The 21,731-nt window shown below is 50.6% G+C and overlaps 1 protein-coding gene across 2 annotated transcripts in view; it reads right to left on the bottom strand.

Annotated features, from left to right (window-relative positions):
- LOC144129247 (uncharacterized) overlaps positions 1-21,469 on the bottom strand; it is a 122,572-nt gene extending 101,103 nt beyond the window's left edge. Inside the window, exon 1 of one of the 2 annotated variants that reach the window (XM_077663258.1) lies at positions 21,104-21,469. The gene's annotated coding sequence lies outside the window, so the exon portion shown is untranslated. The remainder of the gene's footprint in view (positions 1-21,103) is intronic. The other variant, XM_077663260.1, reaches the window with a different exon arrangement.
- Positions 21,470-21,731: the final 262 nt, after the last annotated feature.

Here is a 21,731-nt window from a genome sequence, read left to right as displayed (position 1 = left end):
GCGAGTTTTGTGAAACAGCTCTCAGTGCGGCTACTGCCTTCCGAGTTTTCTCTCCCCGTGTCGGTTCTGTTTCGCTACTTCAGCGCTGATAGGACTGCGAACGGGCTGCGCAGATAAGCGTGCTTTCATAGCCATTGATAGCCGAAACCGCTTTGACATCACTGAGCTCCGCTCACGTCTTGAGGTAGCAACGCTGATACAAACTGACTACAGAAGAAATTGACAAGCCAATACTCTGTGTCGGTGTGGAGTCCAAAAAAATGCAGGCTAGCACAAGGACCTGAAGCTGTGACTGACTGTAGATTGAACTCTGAAAATCATTTGCCCAGGCGCGCACCTAGTTTTATTGCTATTGTAAAAACATTGTCAGGTAAGCAAACGCGCTGGAACTCTGCGAATTAGAGCCGTCTGCATAACGAAGCCTGCCCCAGTCACGGTCAGCAAAAAAAAAAAAATTAACTCGTTCTGTTTGTTTTATCGCCACACGCATTTCTCCATGAACGCGTGCACTGGCACTACATTCATAGCCGTTGTCGTGGTGGACACGAGTACGTTTGCAGCACAACGTGCTGCATACGATTTGAAGAGATTGGCTCTGGCTCCGGTTGACATAGCCCACACCCGCGCACACACGTCCGCATCCAATTCGAGCCCGGCGAGACGCAATTAGGTCCGCACGAAATTTCCCACGTCCTCGCCTCGCGTATATAGGACCAGCCAAGCGCGCAGCTGCGCTCCAATGTACGGTCGCCGAACTGAGAAAAAGAGAGAGAGAGAGAGAAAAAAATGGACGAGTGTTAGACCAGCTTCGACGGCTAATAATGGAACGGCCCGTCCGCGCTTCAGTCAACAGCAGCTGTCTCGCGTCTTATGGGTCCTACATGTATAGGAGCCCAATTTGCCCTGCCTTTCAAGCGCTCGAGCACACTCCTCTCGACGTCACTCTGCAGCTCACGCCCGGGTCCCTCCCCGTCTCCATTTTCTCCCTTTCTCAACCCCATCAGTGCCAGTTCGGCTCAAGCGCGTGCTTTTCCAGCGTCGCGGGCGATTTCGTCCGAGCCGGTTCGGATCTTTTTCTTTCCGCTTTTTGTCCTTAGCCTCGAACCCGGTGACGACGTGGGAAGCGACGCATCACAGCAGGGGACTGCTTAATCCGAAGAGCAACCTCGACAACCCTTCTTGTTTTTGTGTGACGCGTGCGATAATCAAAAAGAAATGATATATAGTGGAGTTTTCTGAGGATAGCACCACCACGCTGTATCTCATACATTATACTGACCATAACTGAAATGTGAAACAATTCTTTTTTGCACCCGCGCCTTTCCTTCAATAGTTAACTCCTCACTGTCAAATGTCTGCCCTCACCCGCATTGGCAGCTAGCGTGAATCTTGCTTTGGAGTGGATAGTTGATGTCCATTGCACGACAGACAACATGCTTACCCGTCGTGATCATATTAGTGGCTAGCCGCCTCGGTGGCTCAGTGACCCGAAGTCAGTGACCCTGACCCGAAAAATGTAGATTCAATCTCGGCCGCGGCGGTCGAATTTCAATGGAGGCGAAATTCTAGAGGCCCGTGTATTGTGGGATGTCAGTGCGTGTTAAAGAACCCCAGGTGGTCGAAATTTCCGGAGCCCTTCACTACGGCGTCCCTCATAGCCAGAGCCGCTTTGGGACGTTAAGCCCCCATGAACCGCGAGAGTAACCAGCCCAGGAAGTGCTGGCATTCATTGAACCTCATTGGGATCCGATTTATGCAGATGGGAAGTGTGCCCATAACAAAGCGTACCACGTACCAGCGTAAGCAATCGTGCGTACAGTGCCAGTGGTATTTATGTTGCAAAGCTGCGTGCCCTCAGTGCTCCCCCAAAAAGAAAAAAAGAAAACACAGGACGGTTACGATTGCGTAACGAGAACGTTTCAGTGTTAGCTGTGGTGTGACAGTAAAGTATTTTTCACAAACATCTGTTTTGCAGTGACAGCTGTTAATTAGTGCCCGTTTCCAGTCGTAATACTAATAGTAGTAGTAGTCGGCATAATCGGACGATTGTTACTACCGCAAAAATCCGGCGGATGGTTACCGTGGAAGGAGGCCACCTGCCAACCGAGGTAGGTGCCAAGCGGCAGGTGCGCGCTGCTGATGCCGCCGCCGACGTAGCCAAATTGAAGAACTAATGCTCTAACAGAACTTAATGCTCTAAATGTAATTGAGGAAATCTGGCATTGAAAACTTAAAAATGATTAAAGCACTTCATCGCACTACAGATGGCGCACTCAAAAAAAGTCTTCGTGGTCAACCCAACTACGTCCACTGCCTTTGCTACTGACCTTCAATTAATGTTGTTCTACGCCAGCTGCGGCCACCTTATCCCAGCAAACCTTCTAGATTTACCCGCCCATCTAACTACCTGCCGGCCTCTGCCGTACTTACCTTGTCCTGGAATCCACTCTTTTACACCAAGGGGCCTTCAGTTACCTGTTTACCGCATTACACGCGCTGCCCATGCCCAATTCCCATCCTTGATTTCAGCCAGGATATCCCTCCACATAACCAGGAGAAAAAAGAAGTTCGAAGCCGATCGCTTGACCGTAGAAGTTACACGACGCTTGCAACTTGCTGACACACACTGAGGTCCCCTCACACTCCGTCCATACACCGGACAAGCTGCGCCATCGGCGGGAAAGCCTTTCATAAAGAGGGCGAGAAGACGGTGACCATGGAGGGAGAGAGTGCGCGCAGCTTTGTTTTCCTCGTGGACACGAGGAAGATAGGAGGAGGAGCAGTGCTCGCTTTCTTCAGAGGCGTGTCAAACGGCAACAGAGAGGGGGAGAGAAAAGGGGAGGGCGTAAAGTACGAGCACAGTCTTCCCGCGTACGATATGTGGAGGACGGTCGACGAGGAGGTCCTCTCTGCCTGCCTGTCTGTTTGCCCCGAGTCACTGGGCAAAAACAGGCCCAGATTCGCACCAGTGCAGCGGCCCATTCATTCCAGCCGCGGCTCACACAGCACGGCGGCGGCAGCGCGCTCGGCCGGCGAGCACAGGGGGGACTACTCGCGCGCGCGTCAATATTTGGACGGAGTCGGGCCGGAGAGAAGCCCCCCTCCGTCCTCTTCTCCGCTTAGTAGTCACCGTAGCTCGGTGAGCCTCCCACCGAGGCTGCTGCTGCTTCTCCCACCCGACTCCCTCCCATCCACAGGCGCACAACACACCCACCAGCTCGTCCGCTCACGCGCGGGCGAGCGAGCGTTCACAGCCGCCTCTCGCGCCATTTAGCCGGCCAGGGTCACTGTACGCGGGAACGACGATCGAGTGTTGACACTGTGTAGCCGAGGCTGCCTGGCGCGGCCGCCTCTTGCGCGCTTCCTCTTCGCGCTCTGTCTGCGGTGCGGTTCTTCGCTCAGCGCGCGCGCTCTGTTACGTCGGGTGGTCGCGGCCGATGGTATGTCGCGTTGCCGCTTCTCGACAGGCGGGAATCGTGGTCTACAGACACTGTGCAAGACACGTGGATAATATAACGCGCCTGGTCGCTCCCTTCGGCGTGCCGGCTGAGGACGCGTAGGTTATAACAGGAAGGCTACGTTAACTTTCTCAAGCGCTTGGGTGTCGTTAATAATTGACAGCCCGTTGTGGCAAGGAGTTGAGTGGACTCTTGATGTGACGCACTGGCGACACCTATCGATGCAGCAAAGGGAAGTTGGTTCAGTCTATCTTATGTAGGTGCCCGCGTCTTTCAGGTCAGCAGCCGAGCGCCATAGCCTCTGAGCCACCTGGGCGGCTCCGATCCCGGCCGCGTCGGTCGAATTTCGATGGAGGCGAAATTCTAGAGGGCCGTGTACTGTGCCATATGAGTGCATGTTAAGAACTCCAGGTGGTCGAAATTTCCGCAGCCCTTCACTAAGGCGTCCCTCGTAGCCTGAGCCGATTTGGAACGTTAAACCCCGCTAACCTAACCTAACCTTATATAGGTGCTCTGAAGAGAGTCCTGTGCCGCTTTCATTGTACCTCGCAGGAAGCGCGGCTTGAAGCTATCTGAAGTCAGCATTGTCCTTGAACAGCCGTACAACTGCTCTCAGCCAAACCTGAAACAACGACATTCTGGAGGGTAGATTTGACACAATCCTGTAAAATGTCCGTCAGAAGACTCCTTCGGATACTTCAGCAACCAAAGAGATCAAATCACTTCATTTGACGAAACTTGCAACCATGCTATGCTTCATCTTCGGTGCCCGTTTTTCAGAAATTTTTCAAGCCCTTGGTAAGGTTTGGTTGACTAGTCTCTTATGCCGGGACTATATTTTGGAAGTGAATACGTCAAAAAAAGCAGCAACCGTTCTATATATAGCTTCTAAAAGGAATCAGGTCAATTTATGTAGCACTTGTAAGGAATAAGGCGCAGGATAAAGAGAAGTGAGTACTCGGACTCTGCGAAGGCCGCGATTCTGGTCGCTTACAAGGCGCCTATAGTGTACCGAAATAAACTCGAAGCCATAATACGAGATCCATAAACACAGAGCTCCGTTGCCACCGTGTCATCGAATGTCGGTAGGAGGGCTCGAAAGTTCAAGTAACTTTTTCCTCCTTCTTTGCTCCCTCCGATACGCCTACCCCGTTCGGAGCTACGAAAACAGCCACGTAGTTTATTTCGGGTGAAGGAGACGTGGAAACTTGTAAATGAATGCAGTCCCTTGCACAAGCGTAACGGCATATGGGTGTTATCTCACACAAAGTATAAGAAGCCAATTTTTGAACCTCTGAAGGACTGAAGGACTCAGGATTGAGTGCAAGGTTCTGAACTATCAGTGTGTGCCCTGTGTACCCTGCAAGTAAGGGCCAACGGACATGTGGAAAAGTGGTCATCTCTCTTTGTTCTCGCCCCTTCATATCTCTCCCTCAGTTCCTGTTCCAACGTGTAGGCTAGCATACCGGGCGCTGCCTAGTTAGTCTCCCTGCCTTTCCATTTGTCTTTATCTCCCTCTCTCTTTGAACCTCTGCAGTCGCAATAAGGTAACGGAATGGGTAACGGAATGGGGTAACGCAATGGATCCCGAAAGAAATCAAGTGTAGCAGGGGCTGCCAGAAAGTTAGGTGAGCAGATGAGATTAGGAAATTTGAGGGGATACAGGGGGCTGCTTTTCGCACAGAACAGGGTTAACTGAATTGCAGGGAAATGGGAGAAACCTTTGTCCTGCAGTGAATGGCAGTTTGACTGCTAGTGCTGCTGATGATGACGCTGCTGTTGCGGCTGCTTCGCAGCTCGGAGAAGAATTTTAGAGGCGAATCAGTAAAGTTGACAAGTGTCCGTCGACTGGCTGGTCTTTTTCTTTTTGGTTTTTTGCTCCAGCTTCGCGAATGCTCCACAAACGGCTTAAAGTGAAGTTTGCTGGCGGCAGATATAGGAGCACATAAGATTGCCATTTCATTTTCCAGGACAAACCGTTCTTGAGAAATGACGCTGCCTGAGGACAAAACTAAAGCGTGTAATGCGTGCTATTACCTGAGGCGGAGTGTGTCGTCTTGCAACGCCGCACCGCTGACTTTAGCTCGGAACTACCGCGCGATGCGACTCCGTTGAGCCATCCGCAAGGGAAGGTAAGTCTTCACAGATGCCTATTCTAGCTAACTTAGAGCGGTGGACACCTTGGCGTCTATGAATAGTTACTACGATGGGAAGGACAAATGATTCAGTAACTCTAGTCTAGTTTCCTCCTTTACTACACGAGACGGCGCATTCTGCAACTATCTTGCAAAGCCAAAATGAAGAAAAAAGGATTCACTGAAAGCGCGTTGTTTATTTAGTTATTGTAATCGTTCAGTCTAAAGCACATGAAAAGCATAAGAGATGAAGCAGTTATTAGAATCCCTTATACGCTCCCTGCAATATATAGCTCGCTATAAGCGCCAGCATTCGGAGCAAGCATAATTTTTGCTTGCAGTGTATGCGTACGTGCGAATGAATATGCACGTTGTGTCCAATAATGCGTACGTGTAGAGCAAGTATCAATTCGGCGTAAATGCGTCTAGCAATAACACGACAATCTAATATGAAAGCAGAAGCACGAACTGAATTTTCTTCTTTTTTTAATCAGGTAGCAATTCTGCGTTTCCTATAGGCCGCCACTGCAGAGAATGGCCCCAATTGCACACAGGCTGGCCCGCCCATGTATAGATTGCTGCAGCGCCCGGCTGGCAGAATGTGAGGAGTATTGCTCCTACGTCGGAAAATGGTTTTCCAGGCGGAATCGTAAATATGTGCCGCGGAAATGACGTTCGCAAAGGATAAAGAGAGGAATGGAAGAAGCGAAGCCAAGGAGCAAGGCGCAAAAAACATGAAAACGGGGCGGCGGCGTTACGTGATTGCTTCGCCCGAAAGAGGCTCGTCTCTTGCGCGCGCCGTCAAATTCGCGCGGATTCGTTCGCGGAAAAACCGGGGGGCGGCGATCGAAGGTTCATCGGCCACTTTTTCTTTCTGCGGGCGACGGCACGTATCGCGTTTGGCCGAGCAGCGGGTCGTAACACTTTGCTGATTCATGCCAGCCTCCAGGCGGAAAGCGAAGAGCACTGTAATGGAGGCTACACGCGTTGGCGATTGGAAGAACACTGGACGCGTTGTTCCTTCAAACCATGGCATTTTGCTGGCATACCGATAGTTCATTACCGCAGAGTGCGCAGATTAGTCCTTATGTACAGCGAAAATCGCTTCGTCTCAAAATCACTTCGAATGTTAACTGAAGTTTTGAATCCTACTGCAGCAATCGCTCATAGCTGAACGTTGCAAGATGCCGGACTACTTTGGTGCACGAGCTGCGAAAGATGATACTTTTAAGAGCCACATCACGTTGATTGCACGTTAAGCTTGCTATTCCGCTCAACATTATGTCGTCGACAGAAAGCTCGACGATATAGGGCAAGAAGCGCGAGCTCTTCCCTGTTATAGCACCGATAACATGAATCTAGGACTAATTGTTTTCCAAGCGGCCACCTCAGTTTTCACGAATAACTAAACTTCCGCGGCCCAAACATTGGAGCTGTCACAAAAGGGGCGTTTTACAGAATTGGCGCTGCTTATATAAGATCTAGTCTGTTTAACTGCCGTCGCCACAGCAGTTGTTTTTCCACCCTGTGTCAACTCCATTCCGTTTGTGTTCTACCGGATCCATCCGATCTTCACCCCCTGCACACACACACACACACACACGCACACACACACACACACACACACACACACACACACACACACACACACACACACACACACACACACACACACACACACACACACACACACACACACACACACACACACACACACACACACACACACACACACACACACACACACACACACACACACACACACACACACACACACACACACACACACACGCACGCACGTATATGCTCTCTTTTCGATAAGAACTTCGTCACCACTTCTGGTTTATAGAGACCATATATACAGCGCTACGTAGCCCTATACAAAGACATACACACAGCCACTCTCGGAGTGCGTGCCACACTTAGCAGTGGAGTGGTTAGCTTAGCCATTTAAGAGGGAGTCACCGCTGATCGCTCCATGCCCTCAATCGCCGTCCAAATGCGCCCACACCTGGGGCTTCTTCCGGCAGTCGCTTCACGTCTTCCTTCTTGCCTATACCACTTTTATTCCTTCTTTTCATTTATTCTCCATACCTCACTAGCTCCCCCTTTTACACACCTCCTCACAGCGTGTCATCGGTTTAGCCTTGGCTGAGAAAGACGTCAAAGGAGCGCGTCTTTCACGACACCGAACGTTGTGTGCTAGGATGCCTCTTGGTCCGGTGGCCGGAGCTCCGAAGGCAGCGAAAAAGTCGTCGAAATCCGCTTGACGAGGCTTTTTTCAAGTGCCCCAGCGTCTCTCGTCTTGCCCGTTCCTTTCGATCGGAGCCCCCCTGGTACTCCGCAACGTTGTAAAGTACGAACGGGAAAACTAAAAAGGGAACTGGCATTAAGGGCACCCTTTAAAAAAAAAAAAAAAGCCTCACGAAAGCGTCGCGGCCACTCAAGCTCCGCCACCACTCCATTAAAGGCTTTGCTTTGCTTTGTTCATTTGCTTCCACATTTCACTTTCTCTTGCTCTCTGCATTTTAGTTTTTTTGACCCCAGCCAAAGCTTTATCGGCTCGCTATTTCGCTTCGCTGCAGTGCTCGAGTGCGCCGTGCCATTTCGGTGTTGGTGAATATGTACAAACTGCACGTGACGTGCGCGCCTGTGAATTTCATCTCATGTTCATACAGGTGTGTCAATATCGGCACATTTGCCAGCCCGCACACCACTCACCTATGTCCGTTGAAGTCTCCTCACGAGCTCAGATCCGCTCATATGCTCTTTCATGACTGCAGCCTTCTCATCGCGTTTTTGAGCGCTAGGACAGTGTGCACATTTCTTTTCTAGCAGCAACGACCTGTCTTTTTTTTTTATTTGAAACCTCAAAGGCCCCTGGTATGGGGCATTACATGATGGATGGGCGTGGCAGTTAAACAACACTGGTCTCGATAGCGCTCTTAAAATGGATGGCGTTGAAACAGATATGATGCACTGGCTTACTGTGGTAGAACATTTCAGTACCGGGACGACATGACGAAAAATCATCGAGAATGAGTGGACGTTCTTGGGGTGGGGGCGTAGACGGCATTATGGTGACTAACACGGCTGGAGAGGTGATGAGCAGGTGATATCACTGATTCTCCTAGAGTTGAATGATAAAAACATATGAAATGGGCACAATCGAGAATTTTTTTCGAGGTTGGGTAAGTTGGCTTTAGATATTAAAGCAGACACGCTAGTGCAGTATGAATAATCAGAATAAATAAAGCTGATAGCGTGATTTGTTTTTTTTTTCTAATGTTAAAGAGCGGTTAGACATGGTGAGGATCTCATACTACTGGTGCGTATTGTAGTTTAGGGCAGACAAAAATGGTTATGCTAATGATTTGATGGATGAGGTTGCAAATCGTAGATTGCGACACTTAAAACCAATGGTACGATTAGCCTCGTTAGCGATGTTCATGATATGAGATGGCCATGTTAGGTTTTGCGTTACAGTAATACCCAACTATTTTAAAGAAGAGGGCCGCCGCGGTGGCTGAGTGGTTATGGCGCTTGGCTGCCGGCCCGAAAGACGCGGGTTCGATCCCGGCCGCGGCGGTGGAATTTCGATGGAGGCGAAATTCTGGAGGTCCGTGTGCTGTGCGATGTCAGTGCACGTAAAAGAACCCCAGGTGGTCGAAATTTCCGGAGCCCTTCACTACGGCGTCCCTCATAGCCTGTGTCGCTTTGGGATGTTGAACCCCCATAAACCGTAAATTTACAAGAAGAAACGAACGAGACTTCTGAACACCCCCCCCCCCCCCTCAAAAAAAAAAAAACTATTTAGACGGAGTATGCATCTGCCGACGATGGAACGAAATGAAACAGGTTTAAGCAACATTAAGACATTAATCGTTGTTAGCACCAAGTTTCGATTCGGTATCACTCACTATATATTGCTTTCAATAACAACACGGCAGCCATAATACACGAACTGCTTTTTTTTCTGGAATGTATGATATGGCACGCAGTCTCTTTTTTGCTTATTGCTTGATATTAAAATGCGAACACACCAGCGATACTGACATGCGGGAAAAACGCTGGCGTCCTGCCTTTCGAAAGCAGTCTGTGCTTGCAGATGAGGCATGCTCACACGACATGAATAACAAATGGCGATGAGGAGTTTGAAAGCTCCCACTTCTGGCCCCGAGAGCAACCATACCCTCATGCAAGTCTGAGATGATAATAAGCAGAGAAGCTTTATTAGGAGCAACGTCCGTAGGATATTGAGCCAACCTAAGCCTCATGATTGTCGCCATCAATCTTCTTCACTCCTATGCTTAGGCACAGCCTCGACACAACTAGCTTGCGCATAAACATGGTTAGAGCCTTTCAGCTGTCCGGTCTTGGGTTTGTACCTTCAGGCGCCGCTGTTGTCCTACAGCAGATCAAAGAACGCTCGCAATACTTGTTTTTTATAAGGTTAATAATGAGACATGAATTCAAATGAACAAGAACAATCCGAAACTACAGCAGCAGTGCGCACTAGGGTTACATTACCATTCTGATTGATCACTACCACAAATTAAAAAAAAAATCTACTATTCATTTCTCGCTTTCAGTGACTGCTGGTTTCCTTCGTGTGTATTCCTTATAAGCGCCTAAGAGACGACGCATTTCAGAAACGCTGCAGTAGCTCGACAGCTGAACACTGACTCATCCCGTGTGAAAATTTTTTTCAGAGATCCCTCAAACTAATGTTGTTTCTGACACCATGAAGAATCCCACAAACTGTAACTTCGAAACAACTGAATTAACTCTGACGCTATGGCCGCGTCATCTTCCCCGCAGTGTTTTCATTCCTTACTGAGCTAGAGACAAGCATTGTTCGCAACTGAAACAGCCTGAACCTCCACTCCTTCCTTGCATAGACGATGCAGTTCAGCAAGTTGTTCTCACGATTAAAAACAAGGATAGAAACGGTGCCGTCAAGCCAACATCGTAGCAACGCTCGCTTCGGAACTGCTGACCTCTCGTTACGAAGATGTTCACAGCCATGCGAACTTACCTGCCCCAATAAAGTTTCGCGAGCCGCAGTTAACAAGCGCGGCTCGAGCACTTTAACACGTAGGAGAAGAAACAAGCAAAGGCGCCCAAGCGTGAGCGCCAGCATTTAGCTTATCTCGTCGACCTGCGGCGAAAGCGAGATGACTGCACACGCAGAGAAGCACCGCCGGCCTCTTCGCTTAGTGTAACAAACAGCGAGACGAAGTAAGTGGGTAAAAATAAGGCCGGCGGAGAACAGAACGGAACCGAAGACAAAAAAATAAAGACCGCAAAGTAAGGAAGCCAAGCGGTCTCCAGCAGCGAACCATCTGAGCGCGGCCAGTAGTGTGCACCGACGTCGGCAGCTACACAGAACGCTGCCGCGTAGAGAGAGGTCCCCGGAGGGGAGACCACTCAGGATAGGAGCGACGCTTTGGCTTGACGACCGTAGACAATGGCCGGGTGTCAAGTGCGCACATGTGCGCGGTCATAAGAAGAACAGCCCGGCGAAAAGACTGCGAGGGAGGGAGGGACAGACGCTGGCAAAGTACAAGAGAAAAACAAAAATAAACGAAGGAAGGAGGGGACGGGAGAAACCATAACGCGTGTTTCACCGCTCTACGGGCAGGAGACGGAGATGAGGATAACAAGGAAAAAAAAAAGAATCAAATAAGAGAGCCCGCGGGATTCCGGCACAAAAGCGCGAGCCCAAGAACGTCGTGTTAAGGATGGAGGGAAGCGAGACCAAGCTGGAAGGGAGGAAATACGAAAAGGGGAATGAAGCGAGAAATAATAAAGGGCCATGGCTAGAAGGGCAGTGGGAAGGGAGAGAAAAAGCACACGAGGGCGACAGCTTTGCGCGAAGTCTCCTCCCTGGATGGCAGCGGCGTCGCCGATTTATCGCGGTTGGAAGACTCGCTAACTGACCCCCTTTGTCGGTGCCGGAGGCCCGGGGGAGATAAGTGAATGGACTTTGCAAGCGCGCCCTTTTGCCTCGCTCGTCTCACAGCCCAGCCGGATGGCAGGCGACCGGGGACTTCTTGGACCCCCCTCCCTCCCCGACTCCCCCAGCCTTCGCCCTGTTCGCGCGCGTCCTTACGCCCGAGTCGTCTGCGTTGTTCCGAGGTCACATCAGTGGTCACAGGCTTCGACCCGCGAGCGGCCATTGTCGGCTTAGGCTTTTTTTTTTATCGGCTTCTGTCGTTGAGCGTTTATTTTTGTCCTCTCTTTCTTTCTTTGGGGATCCCTGCAGCCTTATGGTCACTGACATCCTTAGCAAGTGTCTTCCTAAGGAAACCGACTTTCCATGCAGTACCCGTGGCTCACTGACCGGGCGCATGTCTGCCTGCGTTCAGTCAAACACAACAGCAGCCTTCCACGAAGAAACCAGAACAGCCATGCTGTCTGTCCCTTCCACTCCTTCCGATACGTCAGTGCTGCTCCTATCAAAAAGGTAAAACCCCTACTGTGGAACGTTCAGCTCGGCGAACAGAAGGTCGCTGGTCAGTGTGCTAGCACATGAGCAAAAACGAACAAAAGAAAACCGGAAAAAGAAGTGACTGAAACGAAGCCGGATCCAAGGGCGGTAAACGCAGCCCAGAACACAGCGGTAGCGAGAAGTTTACTTCGTCGCAAAAGTGCTATTTTTTCGTAAAGTTTCTCACAGAAAAAAAAAAAGACCCCCCTTGTGCCGCCACTGCGACGGCCGTTAACGCGAGCACTTTCTGGCTCTGTCGCGGCGTGTTCCTTTCAGCGCTGTTTACCTCGTACATCTTGCGCGCAGCACTGTTTGGAGAATATCGGGCCATCTCTCAATAATCTGGCGAAGGCCAAGGCACGTTCGTGGAGCGGAATCCGCAGCCCAATGGCCTCCCTGTCCATCGCAAACTGCCGCGGCGGCTCCGGTGGGGGATCACGGTCCTCGGTGATGCCTTCGTGCCTCGCGCTCTGCCCGGAGGCTTGGCCGCCTCGTTACCACGGTAACGCCGGCGCAAAATAAACACCGGGAGCCATTTGCGTCAAGCAAACAGCGAGAGGCATTATGTGCGGAGAAATATGGACGCCTGGCTGTGCTTGCTGCTGCTCCCGGTGTTTCGGATCGCCCCCTCTCTCCACCAGATGGTGCTAATCATAGGCGAAAAAGAAATACAAGAATAGCAGCTGGGAAGGACTGCAGGCGGGGGGGGGGGCGAGTCTATCCGATGCGGGTGGGAACAATCTGTGCCTCAGTGTGTTCGCCTGGTTGAGAAATGCAGCGGCGAGCAAACGGAGGGAAGAAAGCTGAGGCACCGCAAACGGTGGAGTGCGCCGCGCTGCCAAGACTCTCCCGTCTTCCTCTTTCCTTGGGGTCACGGGCAACAGACTGTTCGGCCTAACCTCCCGACAGCGTGCGCAGATGGGGTCTGCGAGTACGCCTCCAGCAGGTTACTGGGTGCGAAAACTGTGGCACTTGCAAGAAAAGGTTAAAAGTAATAGTAGAAAGTAGCGTACCGGAATTAACCAGCCCTCAGGTTACATTGCAAGAGCCGAGAATAAAACTAAATACAACAGGCGCACAGCCTAAGATAAATATAAGCAGTGCAAGCGTTCGCGTCCCCACTGGTTCATCAACGTCATCAGGAGTACCCTGTCCAGGCTAATGGCCAGGTGGACCCCACCAGTCACCATTAACAGGCGCCTTCTTCCCCCTCCTCCTTTAAGTTTCTCCCTTTCTCTTTCTCCTCTGTGAAGATATGGGAAGAACGCCAAGTGACGGCGGCAGAAGCAGGCCCGTCAATCGCGCGAGAACCTTCACGCACGCGGTGGTCGGCCATTAGGTAGGGCACCACGCCTTGTATCGGGATCAAAACGCTTCAGCCACGATACTGTGTCTGCTTGCCAACATAAGCGCCAAAGTAGACACGAGACGCTTGCCGCTTATGCTACAAGGATGTCCTATTCTTCGTTGCAGAGAACATATGCGTGGCCAAAAGTCCGCGCCCTCTTGCACGCGCCCAAAGCTCTTGGAAGATTGGGCTCGCTGGGCGGCAAGCAGCTGGGTGCCGGACGGGGGTGCGGTGCCAGGCACGGTTCCAGGCAAGCGCTGCTCCCGCCCCGCAGTTCCCACGCGCGCCCCGAAGCTCGCAGATTAGCGCGCCTGTCAGGAGGAAGAAGAACCGACGATGCGATGGCCGTAGAGAAGCAGGAGGTCCGCCCGCAGCCTCGTCGACGGCGGCTGCCCAGGCGGTCGTTTCCATCGCGGCCGCTCACGCTGCCTGCCAATCACGCCCGTCAACCACGGGGGCTCACCGTCCTCAACAAACAAGGAGCGTGGCCGACGGAGAACACAATACGTGCTGGCACGTATCCCCGCGAAAGCGCGCGCTTTTTATTGCGGGGTTAAAAGCGCGCCAAGAAGGATGACCGACGTCTGGTATCCTCCAAGCCTGAGCACCTCCACCCCACCCTTCTTTCTCTCATTTTATTTTTCTTTCCAGCCCGTTTTTTGCTATGCGGCTTTAAGGGATGCGTGGAAGTCGGCGAAGACTGGGGTCGCGGCAGGGCGGCAAGGGAGGCGATTCACGCCGCTTCCCATCAGCCTTTCTCGTCACCCACGTCGCAAGGTGGCCAAGGTCTGGCACAACAGGGGGACGCTTTTAATAACACCTTTCTTATCGCACTCGTAGGGGGGTGGTTGAAAGGGAAGAGGCCGCGTTCAAGCCCTTACTCTGGCGCTTTGCTTTTTTTTCCCCTTCTTATATCTTCTCCCTCTCCGGCTATGCGTTAGTATATGCGAAGGCCAAAGGCGTGCTCTAGGCGATCCCACAAGCGACGGCGACACGCGGTGCTGAGTGCTGCGGTGGAAAGAGCAACGCGCGCGAAGAATGATGGGGTGCTGAAAACAGGTCGCGTCAAGATAGGAGCGTTGTTAGCGAGTTCGGTCTGCCGTGTCGCTTATTCCGAAACACCTGCGTATGAGTGAGCTAAGCCATTCATAAATGCAGAGATTTCAAGCTTGCGGACGAAGTGTTCTCATGAAGCGCTTTGACTGTACACGTCTGCCAGTTAGCCTTGAAGGGGAGCAAGAGCATGTTTCCTCGAAATTTCCTTATTTATCTTAATAGCCTAACTTTAGCGCAGTGTTCCTATGCCGCGCGTCTTTAAGTAGGTTTTGAGCACGTTTTGAGTAACACTTGCTGATTGCCTCGAAACTTTCGCTAGAGAGAAGAAAACGAAATTACATTATTATCCAGAGAGTCCTGTCCTTTCGTTTAACGTGCACATATACAGAGTTATATAATGAGCTACCGCGGGCGACAACTACAGAGACGGGCTATACAGCATAGATATTCTTTATATAGTCTTATTCTTTATTTACATGAAGATGCAAGTTCGCAAGAGTCTCAAAAGGCCCATGTCATTATCCATAATTCAACAGTTCAGAATGTGCGGCGATGTATACAAATCATCGCGATAAAAAAGGTTATTGCAAAGCGAGTTAATTTCTGGCAATTAGCAGCTCTAATATACGATATCGGTGGCCGAGAGGTTCGTATGCGGCAACGAAAACCTGTAGTGGCGCATTAGAAATCTTACTTCGAAATCCAAATCGCATTTATTTTCCTTCCTTTCTTTCTTTCTTTCTTTGGGTGCAGTTTTCATTCGTTTCCGTTTGAATGATTGAGCCGTGCATAATTTATGGTACCGCTTGCTTGTTTATACACTTTATAGGAACCAGCAGCCTCGGTTCCTTTCCATTAGTTTTGCAGCTTTCAACATTCAAGGGACCTCATGACAATTTAACTGAACCAAAACACACTCTTATCATAATGAACAATATTAAGAGAAAGGAAAATTGTCATGTTGCTTCATGACCAACATTGGTCTTTTGTAAAGCTTGTTCTTTGCTCGTCAATGTGCCCCTTTCTTCTTCAAGAACGGTTATGCTGATACAAACTCACACATATGCTAGGTCGGGTAATACACATTACAACTCCTAAACATTGCTCTTGGACCAACGTTTCTTGTGCACCACATTTACTCAACTCTGAGCTTAATGTATTACGATATTAGGGAACGGAAAATAAAATAAAATGGATGCGCAGCTTGAGTAGTTCTGACGGGTTGCGTTTTCGCGTGTGTCGACAAAAAAAGCTGCATACGCAGCTGCGCACGATTATGACTAGGAGCGCGCCATATGTACAAGAACGCTACTCGTTAATTGACGGAAGAAAGAGATAAATTATTCAGACAGGCCTTCTATGCGAACAGCCCTCTCAATCCAGCAGGTCCCGCAGAAAGAAGAAATTATAGTGCGTAATTATTGTAAGAAAAGAGATACTCGAACTGCGGTTAAGAGGAAACGTAGCTGCTAGCCAGTCGAGTAAAACAAAGAACAGGTAAAGACGCGGCCCAATCGGGCGACTGCGCAAAGCGTTGTCACACAGAATGCAATGAAGCTCGGCGTAGCTTGCGATGCTCCCTCTATTCGTTTTGGTTTTCTTCGTACCTCCGAGCACTGGTTAGGGAGGAGCAGGGAGTGAAGCAAACAGCGACGATGATAATAAGGAAAGCCCCCCACCCACGCGCCCGCCGCTGCAGCAGGGGCGAGGGACCGTTCAGACGAGTCTGCGGTCGCCGCGCGCGCACTGCCGCCGTGGCGGGAGCGCGCCCCAGCCAAATGGCGCGAAATTGGCGCAACCTAACGGGCGGCCCGGGGTCGCCGAAACGAATCGCCGGCTCATTTCCTGCGCATCACGACGGGCCGAGGACCGACGAGAGGACGCGTCGACGGCCGGCAGGGCTCGTCGCTCCCGCGTTCTTCGTCGCAAGCAGCCGCCGCTGGGAGGAGGAGGAGGAGGTGGCGGGAGCGCGAAAAACGCCGCCTCCTCTTCCAGGCCGAACGAGCGCGCCGGCGGGAGACAGAAATGAGATTGATTCAATTTCCTCCGCGCGACGCTCCGGCCACGCTGCTGCCCCGACGGCAGCGGCTTTCCCTCCCTCCTTCGCGCTCTCGGCGAACCATGCCTTGATTTCGCTTCCACGCACCCTCCGCCCCTTTTTCCAGCCCCATTTTCTCTTCCTTTCCGTCCTTCCTTTTCTCAGCTGCTCCAGTCTCCCATACTTTTTCTTGCCCCCCTCCACCCTCTTCGCTCGCGCGCGCCTCGATTCCAATCTAGCGCGGCCCATCGCGCGCTCTTCACTCGGCGCGCCCGCGCGAGCGAGCGCGCGTCCCAGTCCAGGTTGCGCGGATCCTCGTTGTTGGCTCGCCGGGAGCGCGCGAAGGTTGCTTTCGCAGTAAGCGGAGCGGCCAGCCGTTTAGTATGACAGCACATTTTCGAAGGTGTTTTCCAATTCGTTTCCCATTGCAGCCCCTCGTCACTTTGGTGAGACGGGCCGGCTTTATTGGCGGCAGAGAGAAAAACAAGTGGGAAGGGGGGGGGGGGGGGGGAGTGTATCCCATGTGCTTGTTCCAGTGTATGAAGAGAGAAAGAGAGAGGAATGGCGGGGGGTGAGAAAATGACGCAAGGCGGCTATTTGCGCCTCCTTTGCATACTGATAATATATTTTTAAAAAATGGCGCTAAGAATTTCATACCGAGGGCGACATTAAAGAAAAAAACTCCCCATGGAGATCAGGCAAAGAGAAATGCACAGTTCTGGTAGTAGGATCTGCAAATGTCCAGAAACTTGCTAGAACTTATGCAGCTGCTGTCATCCCTCCCCATGCTTTCATATCAGCCACGTCAACAATGTGGAACGGTTCCTACGGCAAGTATTGTATCTGGTATAGGGGCAACTGAGACTTCAGGTTATCAACTACTTTAGTGTCAGACATAAGAAAACAACAGAAGTAAATAACTGTTCGCACGTAAACAGATGTGAAACCATACATTGCATGGGCGTCTACCAAGTTCCAAATATTTAATGACTTATTACAATCGGATACAACTTAAGACTGCACTGAAACTCCGCCCACATTTAAGACCGCCACACAGAATTCATCCGCGACGAATAGTTTACTGTGAAAGCTTTTCATGCTACCTAAACAAGAAGTTCATCACAAGACAAAATTGTAAGCTAACGAACCTTTATGGCTGTGGCTTTATTGAAATCGGCATGCTTTAAAACGCTGATTTCATTTACTGTAGTGATTGGTCAGCCGGGTAATACAGGACGCCGCCTTACCACGGCTCATTGTTACCAACTGCTTTTCTTAAAGTGTTATCCTACTATGCCAACTCTCCTATTGTTAAGATTCTAGCACATGCGCTTTTGCAGCGTGCCTTTTCTCCTTTTACAGCGATAGCTGTTGAAGACCCCTTTCCCGGTTCTGCGGAGCCGGCGTTGTCATTTAACACCTGGCACGTAATATGCCACACCCATGGCACCCATGGCAACGCACCGCGCTTAGCGGTCCGAACACATTGACGTCATGAGTGACCCCTTAGTGACGTAACGCGCACTCTACCAGAGAAGAAGACGAATAATAACGAAAGACAATATTATACTCACCACTGCTGCTGTGGCAAACGTTCTGTGAATTCTTTGCTTATTTTAAACATGCTGACGACGCGCAAGGTTAATAAAATTTTCCACCAATATGCGATCAGCCACGATGTAAAAATATCTAAAGAATTCTTGCCTTTGAATATGTCTCGCGCTGCTCGTAATTGGTTCAGTCGGTTCTTAATATGAAAAGATTCACGAAAAAATATATCCCTTCTGTAATGAGGGCTACTCCACGGTCGCATTGGGCAGTGGGCAAATCACGCTTGCCGATAGGTCAAACTAAATGAGAGAAAAAAATTATCTACATATTAACCGCGTCAACAAATCAGTACCATATTCCAAGATGAAGCTTAGCTCTCCCTTCACAAAAATTCACAAGCGTTCTCATTAAAACTGCACTCCCCTTGTGCTGAGGAATCACCGTTGTCATTGGTAACGGCGCGCTTTGATTCCTTAGGGTTTACTTTTCGAAGGGAATTACACGCCAGTTAGAGATAAAATGCGATTACATATGTACCCGATAGATGTCGGTTGCGTAAGCGTGGCTTGCTGCTTGGTACCGCTCTGCACCAGCATGGGGAACCAGGATGTGCAAGAGGCTTCCCAAGCGACATTGCTAACCTGCTCATGCGCCTGTCTTATCCGCATTGATGAAACACAATTTCCCCTCTTCCGACCCCGCCTGAATGTCGCAATTAATGTCATAAACCGAAGTTGCACTACCAAGCCATTTTACGCGCTTTCGCCTTAACATCTGTGTCCATTGTTAACACCTGAGAAAGACCATAAATATGGGTGCCCACTACAACTTTGATTACAAGCAGTGCATAACAGGGGTGCTCTCGCGATGTGTCATCTCAGTATTGATAGAGAACCCTTCGACTTCACTTACGCTACAGCTGCAAAAACAACTACTGACCGTTCTGACGCGTTGCAGGCGACAGCAGATTAATTAAAGGCAGACAGAAATATGCTCTTTCATATACACTATGAAGGTACGAACTCGCTGAAAGAATAGAGCGTACGGGCAAAATATTTCCTTCCGCTATGTCCCGGCAGAAGTTTGCACACGCTGCAGGAAAAGAAACTGTCCGGCCTCTTCTACTCTCGCTTTGCTCCCCCCCCCCCCCCTTGATTTTCTTTCATTACCTCACCTTTATTGGCAAGGAAATTGCGTGATCCACCTCCGTGACAAACCCAGCCGAAATTGCGCAGCTCTCGTGCCTCAAGTCCCCGGAACACACTTCGGGTTCCAGTGGCTTCTCCCGCCTTTCACGAAGAAGGGACCGGGATTGCTGCCATGCAGACGGACTGATTGCTCCTTTTGAGCGGAGGCGTGTCGGCGACACGGGAAGCGCGGGCTGTGCGATCCCCGCCGCTACTCTCACGCCCCGATAGAGAGAAGGCCGAGCTATGATGAGGGGAGGAAGAAGCGTATATAAAAAGAAAGACGGCAGGAGCTCCCTCCTCCCCCTCGCGTACACACCCTCCTCGCCCGCATCTGTCTCGGGCCTCCTCCCTCCGCTGCTTCTTCATTTCTCCGGGTCAGGAATTGAAGCGATCGCCCCTTCCGTAACGACAAACACCTGGTGAAGGAGGGGGAGAGTTCAGTGGAGAAGTGTCCCCCTTTTCATTTCGATGCCACGCTCACTGATTGGCGTCCACAAAGCTGACAGCGGTCTCGGAAATAACGAGGACAGATGGCGTTTGTTAAAGGAGTCGCAGCGTAGCGGTGCGACGATCAGTTACCCGGAATGCTTTGTGATTGGAAAAGCAGCTTAGTTAATTTTTGAGAAAGCGTAAATAAGAAAAACGAGGTTAAAGATTGTCGGGCCAGCGTATTACGAGTATGTGCATATCGATAACTATAATTGCGTTTGCCTACTGGTAACCAACTAATTATATACAGAAAATTCCAGAACTTGTAAGGGACAGGAACGCAGGGCGGCACCAAAGTGGCAGTGTTCTCAGCGCCAGTGGAATTATTTGCCGTCTCCGTTGAAATTATTGCGACTGAAGGAAACTGCAAAGTCGCGAAAAAAAATTGAAAATGCCAACCCAATTAAATAAATTGCTTTCCAGCTATGACAGCGGCGTCGAATAAGACCCGCTTGTTAAATAAGCGGCGACACGCTTCTGAATTAAGCTCCTGCTGTGTCTGTCACACACGTGGAAAAATGAAGCAGAGTAATGCTCTGCGGAGGATGGTGCTGTTAACTTCTGAATGCTGGAACCTAGAAATATATTACCGGTTCCATTCAGAATGCAGCCTACAGCTACCCAAAAAATAACAGCAAGCATACTAAACTGTGAGCCAGATTATGGCCCGGTGGTGCAGACGCAACACAACTTGTTATAAAGACGTGGTGCGAAGTGCGTGCTCAGAAGGTGCCGGTCATGCACGTTGACAAGCCCGCATAATGCCTGCGTACAGATGCGCCATGCGTTTTTTTTTTCTTTGGTGCAATTATCGCATCTTGTTGACAAAACAGATACTCGCTGTGGTGGAGCCAGCGTTCACTAATGAGTGATCCGACGATTTTAACTTTGCTTAGCTGACGCACTAAGTCTAATCTGTGCTTTGACAGCAGTCAGTCGCCTGATCGGTTTCCCCGGATTACTTTCTTTTACCTGCATGAACGCAATTAATTATACGACACGGCTTACAGAAATCACAAACGTCTATTCGGTTAACAAGGATGACCTCGACAAATGCTGCTTCCGCAGGCCCTGACCCTAGGGCACTAAACTGTCGTCGAGCTCGGTGTCTAAAGTGTTCGGCTTTGACTTCTACCCGGCCTACTTAGAGAAAGCAATATCGGGGGAAAAAAGCAAGTATTGTATGTCGGAAACAACTTTTATTTCCGTTGCTCGGCAAGGTGTTCGCTATTTTTTCTAAATCAAATGACCACGCGCAGTCGGCGAAGGAAAGAATAAAAGAAAGGGAAAAGATGCAAGAAACCAATCGCGAACGAATTATGAAAACTGAAATAACGGCACTCACCAACCGCAGATGACGCCTAAGGGCCGATGCTCTCCCAGAAGACCGGTAGTTTCACCGGCCCGCCACACAGTCTGTCTCCCGGCGTCCACACCGAAAATCCAGTGCAGAAAGGTTGTTCCGATTACCACACACACTCACTCAACGCATAGTCGCCGCTGTCGGTGGTCCCAGCAAGCCCGAGGAGGAGAAATACGGGCTGGAGTGTCAGCACTCGAGCTACTCGGCGCAGCGCCGGCGGCCTCAGTCCGGCCCGTCAGCGGGCTACAGGAGCGGCGAGCTTCAAAGGAGCCGACTGCGACGCACGCTCCACGTCCGCGTACCCGGCAAGTGCCAGCCGACTTCGGCAATGACCGCTCCGCACAACGCGTACGAGCGCTTCGGGAAAGCCGCCACTCCTCCTAGCGGCCTGGCGATGATGTCACACACGCCAAGTCAGCCGCGTCGGTACTTCTAGGGACACCTGGCGGCGGTCCGCTCAACTGTGCGCGCGGCGCTCGGCGCCGCGCAGTGAGCTCGCGCCGAAAAAAGATTCTAATTAATAATAAACATTCATTCATTCATTCGTCTGAGGCGTCTATATCGAACGACTTCAATTTCTCTTTATGCGCCCGATTTAAGGTGACTCTTC

The sequence above is a fragment of the Amblyomma americanum genome, chromosome 4 (genome assembly GCF_052857255.1).
Source record: "Amblyomma americanum isolate KBUSLIRL-KWMA chromosome 4, ASM5285725v1, whole genome shotgun sequence".
Classification (NCBI taxonomy): Eukaryota; Metazoa; Arthropoda; class Arachnida; order Ixodida; family Ixodidae; genus Amblyomma; species Amblyomma americanum.
This window is presented reverse-complemented; position numbering and strand designations above follow the sequence as displayed.